We start from the raw sequence: 8,759 nt of genomic DNA, 5'->3' as shown, positions 1-8,759 counted from the left end.
CTGGAGGGTTTCAAGGGTAATTTCACTCAGCCTCAGTTTTGGCCTTATGCACCTGAGCCATCTGTGCATTTGAATCAGAACTGCTGAAGGAGCCTAGGACCCACCTGGATGGAACCGCCAGCAAACGAGGTGAAGCCAGCAAATGAGGGGCTGACCCTCTGCTAGAGGTTTCCCAGGGAGAACAAAGGGAGGAAAAGGGAGAAACACAGGTCATTTAGAACCTAAGGGATTAAATACAGTCTGAATTCATGAGACAAGGCTGTTCCTTACCACAGTCTGCCTGTGACCTCACGCAGGTCCTAGCCTGGACTTAGCTCAGGCTCTGGGGTGAACAACTTGACCTCTCAAAAGCTGACCCCATTTTTCATTGTGTCAGTGAAGACAGTGAAGGTCTGGAGCTTGCGATTACAAGGGGCACCCAACCAAGGTGAATCCCATGTCTCAGTCACCAAGGCTTTCAAGCGTTTAGCTTCCTGGATTGTAAATATTCTGAATTGGGTTTTGGAGGCTGCATTTTTTTTTTTAACAGGAAGCAGTGTGGTGTGGAGGTTAAGAGCACAGACCTACTCTCTGTGTCACTGTCTGAGAAATGGGAATAATGCTAGAACCCACGGCATCGGGGAGGCGGCAGCACTGAGTGTGGGACCTGCCCTGAAGCACTGTCTGCAGTGCAGCTCCACCAGCAGGCAGAGGAAGGTGTTCAGAGCACAGACTAAGAAGGGGTTAACAGACCCAGTGCTCAGCCTCGGGGAACTGCGGGCAAGGAGGCTGTGGCTCTGTCCCTCACCCTGAAAATGACGAAGTAGTAGAACCGAGGACATCTGACTTGGAAAGGCCTCTGAGTCCTCTTCTCACATCCTCTGTCCTCGTACAGGTGAGACTTGAAGCCCAGAGAGGCCAGGGAGTGTCCCAAGGAGAAACAGCAAGGCCATGTAGAGGGAAAAGGGGTCAGAGTCCTGAAGAAACAGGGCCTGCTGTCAGCAAGAAGATTCTTGGGGGCCGATGAAAACGATACACGTTTGTGTGATGACATTTGCTACCATAAATGTCAAGAGAACAGCCACAGAACAGGAACCCTGTGGGATGGCGATGCTGGTGGCAGTGACCACACATTCTTACTCATGGATGGCAATGCTGGGAGCTGGCACCAGCTGGACCTGTGCCCACAGTGGAGGGCAAACCCGTCCCCCCAGGAGCAGCCACGGGGAAGGCATAGACTCTCCCTTCTAGTGAAAGAAATGTAAATTATGCAGCCTGAGGTAATTCACATGCCTATTAAACTAACATAAATTAGATGAGAAGATTAAAGCCCAGTCCTACCAGGGACCAGAGAAAACAGGGGCTCTGGTAGGCTCTAGGATGTGCTCATTAAAACAGGGTCTTGGACTTCCCTGGTGGTCAAGTGGTTAAGAATCCACTTGCCAATGCAGGGGACACGGGTTCTATCCCTGGTCCGGGAAGATTCCACGTGCTGCCTGGCAACTAAGCCTGAACACTGCAGGTACCGAAGCCTGGGCACCCTGGAACCCATGCTCCATAAGAGAAGCCTGTGCAATGAGAAGCCTGTGCATCGCAACAGAGAGTAGCCCCTGCTCGCTGCAACTAGACAAAACTCACAAGCAGCCACAAAGACCCAGTGCTGCCGAAATCAAAATTAATAAATTAACTAAAAACAACAACAACAACATGATCTTGTCTTTCTGGAAGGCAAGCTAGCCCCATGCAGCCTGGTCTGTACCCTTTGATCTGGTCTTTCTAACCTGAGAGTGTAAACTCTCCCTGCCTCCCCTCTCCGCCCACCACTCCCCTGTCCACTGCCCAGGAGGATGCTGAAACCATTTCCCAGCCCCGGTGCCAGGTTGTGTGTGTGTGTGTGTGTGTGTGTGCGCGTGCATGCGTAAGCGTGCATCATGTGCCCTCCTTTGTCTTCCTGGGCTGAATCGGCTCTGGATATTTCCCTCTGACCCAGGGCTCAGCCCAGATCTCAGGAGATTCTCATTGTGATGCCCTGATGGCAGCCCCAGGGTTGACCAGAAAGATGCCGACGTGACACCATGGACCCTGCCAGCCAGCTCAGCCCATGGGCCCAGCCTGAGGAACCACACGTCCAGTCATCCCCCAACCAGCCTGGACACAGGGTCCCTGGGGATGCGGGGCGCTCCAGGTGCCTGGGACACCACCAGGTGCTTCAGCTGCCTCTGGTGAACTAGGTCATCACAGAGCATCCCTGCCTGGGAACTTGCACTGCCCACCCCTCCTGGGAGAGAAGGACCAGTCAGCCCTCTGGAAGGGAGCCCCCTGCAGGCTGCAGGGCAGGTATGTGGCTTCTCCAGAACTCAGCAGGGCTTGGACCAGCACATAAGTGGTTGCAGAAGCTTCTGCCAGCTGCTGGAGAAGACACCTGGCCTTCTCAGGAGCAAATTCTGCTGTGGCTCTGAACAGGGGCAGCGGTGACCTTGCCCTAAGCTGAAAGCATGCAGCCTGCCAGTGACCGTGAATCCACCACTGGGGCTTCCTCTATAAGAGTGCACCCTGTGGGAGGAGAGGTTAAACAAGGTCCCTCCCGCCCCCATCAGAGACCAGATGAGAGGAGGAGATGTGGGGGAAGGAGGGGGGTGGAAGGGGAAGCGGAAGCCGGGGCTCCCTGAACACAGCTGCAGGCCATCAGGCTCAGGCCTCAGCCAGTTTCCCATTTGTTGGGGGACCTTTGGCAAATCTTGCCTGTCTTCAGCCTTCCGGACTGTTTTGAGGCCTTCCCTTCTCCAAGGGAACTAGGGGCACTGGCTACAGCAGGTTCACACCTCCACGGGGCCCCAGGGACAGAAACGCAGACATGTGATCAGACAGCGATCCCAGCCTGCCCTCAGGCCCCTCCTCTTCACTTCCCCCGTTGCCTGCTCCCTCCTGAGACTTAGAGAGTGGATGTGAATGGATGCACCTGGCCTGGGAGCCGGGAGATCCTCATTCCACTCCGCACCTGCCATGCAAATTCTGGCAGATCCCAGCCCCTCTCTGGACTCCAGTTCCCCGCTTACACAGTGGCTGGCGGCGGGGGGGCGGGTGGATGTATAGGAGGGATCGGGTGGTCTCTAAGGCTCTCCCCCTTCAGTTCCAGGCTGTGCTGTTTTACACTGTCTGGGGCAGACACGTGTGCTCAAAGGAAACCTTGCACAGAGAGTCAGTAGGAGGAATAGGGGTGGGGGTGGAGATGGGGCCGGCTGGCCGTGTGGAGCCTCGGTTGCCCCTCTACGGTCCCAGAGTGGACAGAGCCCTGCCCAGAGGCTGGGTCCTGGGCAGTCCCTGCCCCTCTGGCTCCAGTCACCTTGATGGCCTGGACACAATGGGGTCTGGACAGGATGGTTTCCCCAGTCTTTTGTTTTTCTTTAATTAAAAAAAAATTTTGGTTATTTATTCATTTATTTTTGGCAGTGCCATGTGGCATATGGAATCTTCGTTTCCTGACCAGAGATTGAACCAGCATTGGAAGGTGGATTCTTAACCACTGGATCTCCAGGGAAGCCCCTCACCAGCCCTTTGAATCTCACTCACTTCGTGGCCTGGAGAAACCTCTCCAGCTGCACCTTGGACCTACTCATGCCTTGGGACCAGGCACCTGCCCTGCCCTGGCCCCCCGACAGCTGCACCAACTATCGCTCAGCAGAGTCTCTCCTGGTTCACCTCTTACCCCTCTGGCCCAGCCTTCTGGATCGCCTCAGCCCTCTCAGTCTAAGTGAAGAGTGAGTGATTTAGGCCACCAGGGAGCCAGTCACATGCCTGGGGTCTTCCAGAGGAAAGGAAGGGGCATCGGGAAGCTCCCCACAAGTCCAGCAGTCTGCACTGGACGTGGTGGACCAGTCCTGTCCCTTTCGATGTCAAGGGACACCAGCCTGATTTAAATGGGCCAAAGCACAAATGGGAAATTTATTGGCTCGTTTCTCTGAAAAGTTTAGGGGATGAGATGGCTTCAGAAATGGCTGCATTGAGGGTTCTCAAATTATGAGTCAGAGAATTTGTGTCTCTCTGCCTCTGGGTTTTCTCTGTGGTGGCTCCATTTTCAAGGGGGTTCTCTCCTCTTGGTGGCAAAACGGCTGCCAGGAGCTCTACACAACATCTCACTTGTGTGGCCACCCTGGAGGAAGGAGATTCTCTCTGCCAACAGTTTCACCAAAAGCCCTGATTTGAGTCTCGTATCCTGTGCTCCCACAGGACATGGGTCCTGTCTCTATTCCTGAACCAATCCTTGTCATGCTCTAGTTGGCTATATGGAGTCATATGCTCTGAATCAGGGAGATGGAGGGGGAGTGGGAAGGGCAACAAGGTCCACATAAGGGCAGAAGAGGGGTCCCCAAAGGACAGTCGAGATACTGAAGCTGGAGGAAGAGATGCTGAGCAGGCAGGAACAGGAAAGGCCACCATAGCTATGGGAGCATGCCTGGTCAGGGATCTCCTCCATGGCCACTAGAGGGGCTGGCTCTGTGTGAGCCACTGTGATGGTCCCAGAGAGAGGAGGAGGGGGCTCCTGGCCGGCCCCAGGCTCTGCAGAGCCTCAGCGGCTGCACACTCCTTAGGGAGGAAGCATAAGGACATGGAGTGAGTGGTAAGCTCAGAGCAGCCCAGAGACGAAGCCTCATGGGTGACAGAGGGCTGAGGAGGGCTGGTGGCCTCGGCAGACAAGTCTCTCTCCTGAGAGACTCTTGAGGGACATGCTGTTTGATCCTCATTTTTAGAAACAGGAAGTGATAGCTTCCTAGGAGCAAACCAACCTTATCCCGAGGTCCCAAGATGGCTCAGGGGTCCAGCCACTTCCAAAGGCATGTGTTACAAGTCACACGAGGAAGCCTAATTAATAGAGCGGCTTCTAGCCTCCAATTGATTCATCAACCACTTAAATAAAGGGATCCCTGAGCAGGCCCTTAGTAAGGGAGCACAGGTGGTGTGTCAAGAGTTTGACCCATCCCACGGAATCCATCTGTTTCTAATACCGTCCGAGTGGGACTGTCTCCCAAGTGCTAATACCGCCATGTGCTAATACGGCCATGTGCTAATACCTCCATGTGCTAATTATCTCTCATGGGCTCACACATTCTGTGTGCCAATGTCTTCCAGGTAGTAGCATCTTTCTGGGGGTTGCGAAGGGCTTTAATAAAAGTGTACAAAGAAGTACTTGGAACTACACTCAGTGTCACCTGGGTATTGATGACTCCTTGCTCTGAGCAGCAGTCAAGGTCAAAGTCTAGAAGACTAAGGATGAGGGCTGTCCCCAAAGTGTCCTCAACATGATAGCTCAGAAAGAAATTCCTGCTGTCCCTCTGCCAGCCTTTCTGGCTGGGAGAGCAGGGAGCAGAAGGGCTAGAGCCTGGGTGCTGCGCTTGCCCTGGCTCACGGGTGACCTTGGGGAACTCCTTGAGTCAGACCCCCTCGAACCACCTTCAGGCCCTCTGGATCTGTGCTGGCAGACTCCTGGTTCCAAGGTGAGCCTGGGCCAAGCCACAGCCTCCCTCCTCTGGCCTCCAGCTGCCACCTCCGCCCGGCGGTTTCCATGGCGGCGGCTCCAGCGCTGTGTTTACTCTGCTCCGTGTGTGCGATTTTTCCACAACCGGCCATTGAGAACACAATGCCAGCTTCCCCCCAAGGAGGTGCTGAGAGCCCACGCCCGCAGCCAAACAGCGGATGTGAGTCCCCACTAGGGAGATGCTCTCAGACTCCCACGGCCCCCAGGCCTGGACCTCAGCTTTCTGAGAGGGGTGCAGAGAGCCCGGTTAGGTTGGGGCTCCATCCCCAGAAACCTGTGTGAAATCCGCAGCAGGTCGCCCACCCTCTGAGATGACTCCCAAGCTGTAGTGCGGGTCATGTGCGAGCCTGGTGGCCTCTGTGAGGCCCCATGAGCCCACCCCCCGCACCCCCCGCACCCGTCCTGTGGGAAGTCTGCCTCGGGTCCTCCCAGAGGGGCAGCCCGTGCCGGGCATCCCCAGGCATGAAGGGTCGGGGATTCCTGGCAGCAAACGCTTCCTGCCGCAGCTGGCTCCCAGCCAAGTGCAGCCTGGCCGTGCTCAGGTCAAAGCAATAGGCTGACCCTCGCCCTTGGCCTTCCATCCCCAACCGGGAGCAGCCCCAGGTTAAAATGCCAAGTCACAGATCCTAAGTGTCACTGGGTTTGGTGCTCGTAAGTGTATATACCATAATCGTAAAAAACCTAAATATGGAAATAATCAGAAAACAAGTATTCTTAAACATCTTGGGTTCCTGGCATAAGACAGTACGTGACACTTGGCAAGCAGCCTGTGCTGGTGTAATCTGAGCACTTTTTGCCTGACTTGACTCCCTTTATCTCCACTGAGGTTTTCCTCCTTCGACTGTTTATCCGGGCTCACAGAGGCTAAGTGACTTGCCCCAAGGCGCATACTTGTTTATGGTAGGCTCAGGAATTGAACCCTGATGATGGTCCCGCCTGATGACATCTATTGTTTTGAGGTGCGAGGGTGGGACCAGTTTTTTCCAGGAGCTGAGAACTGTCTGCCAGGCATTCTTAGCCTAGCATCTTCTAAGGGTCCTTATCCTCAGGGCTGGCCAGGCTGGGTGGGTGAAGGACCCCTGGCTCCAAGTCTCCTGTCTTCTGCCTCAATCTCACCCCAACCCCAGACTGTTGGTCATTGTTAGGCTCCCCATCCTTCCAAGCCAGCCTGCCCCTGGTCCCCACATTTCAATGCCCACCCACCTCCCCCAGCTCATTTCCTTGCCTGCTTTGTCTTCTTGTCCTGTCTTTACTCATCATATTCATTTCTCCTAGTCTGTCTGTCTTCATCTTCCCAGACTCAGACTATCTTGACCTGAACTGAGTCTGGCATTTAGCAGACCTGTCCTTTCCGAAATGGTGTGACTGTGCCCTTTCTTCAAGGTTCTCAGGGAGCCTGGGAGACACCCAGCCCAGGGGTCTGTGTGGCTGGGACAACTGGATATTCACATGCAATAGACTGAAACTGGACCCTTATGTCACACCATATACAAAAATTAACTCAAAATGAATCAAACAGCTAAAAATATAAATTCCTAAAAGAAGCTGTGCGTGCGTGCTCAGTCGTGTCTGACTCTTGCGACTCCGTGGACTTTAGCCCGCCAGGCTCCTCTGTCCATGGGATTCTCCAGGCAAGTATATCGGAGTGGGTTGCCATAGCCTACTCCAGGGGATATTCCGAAGGCCAGTATCGAACGCAAATGTAGGAGTAAATCTTCATAACCTTGGAATTTATAATGATTTCTTAGATGTGACACTAAAAGCACAAGCAACAAAAGGCAAATAGATACATTTTACTTCATCAAAATGAAAAGCTTTTACACAGGAGGCAAGGATATGTGATGGAGAAAAGACGGTGTCTTCAGCAAGTGGTGCTGGGAAAGCAGGACAGCGGCATGCGAAAAAACGAAGTTAGAACACACCCTCACACCACGCACAAGAGGGAACTCAAAGTGGCCTACAGACCTCGAGACTTGACACCATAGAACTAGAAGAGAACATAGGCAAAATATCCTCTGACATAAATCACAGCAATGTTTTCTGTGGTCCCAGGTCAGGCTCCCAGGCAAAAGAAAGAAAAGCACAAGTAAGCAAATGGGACCTAGTCAAACCTATCAGCTTTCGCTCAGCAAAGGAAACCATAAACAAAACAGAAAGACAGCCTATGGAATGGGAGAAAATATTTGCAAATGACGTGACCGACAAAGGCTAATTTCCAAAATATTCAAAAGTTCATACAACTCAATGTCAAAAACAACAACAAAACAACCCAATTAAAAAAAAAAAAATGGGCAGAAGATCTAAATAGACATTTCTCCAAAGACATACAGATGAGCAGCAGACACACAAAAAAATGCTCACTAATTATTAGAGAAATGAAAATCAAAATTACAATGAGGTATCATCTCATACAAGTCAGAATGGACATCATCAAAAAGTCTACAAATGGGAATTTCCTGGGCGTCCAGTGGTTAGGACTTGGTGCTGTCACTGCTGAGGGCCTGAGGTCAGTCCCTGGTCGGGAAATTAAGATAAGGCAAGCCGTGCGACAAGGCCAAGAAAAAAATCTACAAATAACAAATGCTGGAGAGCGTGTGGAGAGAGGGAACACTTACACACTCCTGGTGGGAATGTCAGTTGGTGCAATCACTGTGGAAAATAGTACGGAGTGTCCTTAAAAGAACTAAATATACGATTATTATATGATCCAGCAACCCCACTTCCAGAAAAGATGAAAACTAATTCAAAAAGATACATATACCACAATGTTCACAGAAGCACTATTTCTAATAGCCAAGATATAGAGACAGCCTAAGCGTCCATCAGCAGATGGATGGATAAAGAAGATGTGGTCCACATACGCATATATACAGTGGAATACTACTCAACCATAAAAAGGAATGAAACAATGCCATTTGCCGCACCATGGATGGACCTAGAGATCATCATAGTAAGTGAAGGAAGTCAGACAGAGAAATGATATCACTTACATGTGATATCACTTTTATCACATATAATCGCTTATATGTGAAATCTAAAACAATGATACAAATGAGCTTATTTATAAAACCGAAACAGACTCACAGACATAGAAAACAAACTTATATTAATAGTTACCAAAGGGGAAAGGAGAGGGGATGGATAAATTAGGAGTTTGGGATTAACAGATACACACTGCTGCTGCTGCTGCTAAGTGGCTTCAGTCGTGTCCGACTCCGTGTGACCCCATAGACGACAGCCCACCAGG

This window comes from Bos grunniens, chromosome 19 (genome assembly GCF_055505025.1).
Source record: "Bos grunniens cultivar Pamir isolate PY7600 chromosome 19, Bosgru_T2T1.0, whole genome shotgun sequence".
NCBI classification, from domain to species: domain Eukaryota; kingdom Metazoa; phylum Chordata; class Mammalia; order Artiodactyla; family Bovidae; genus Bos; species Bos grunniens.
The sequence above is the reverse complement of the archived record's forward strand: the minus strand, read 5'-3'. Positions refer to the sequence as shown.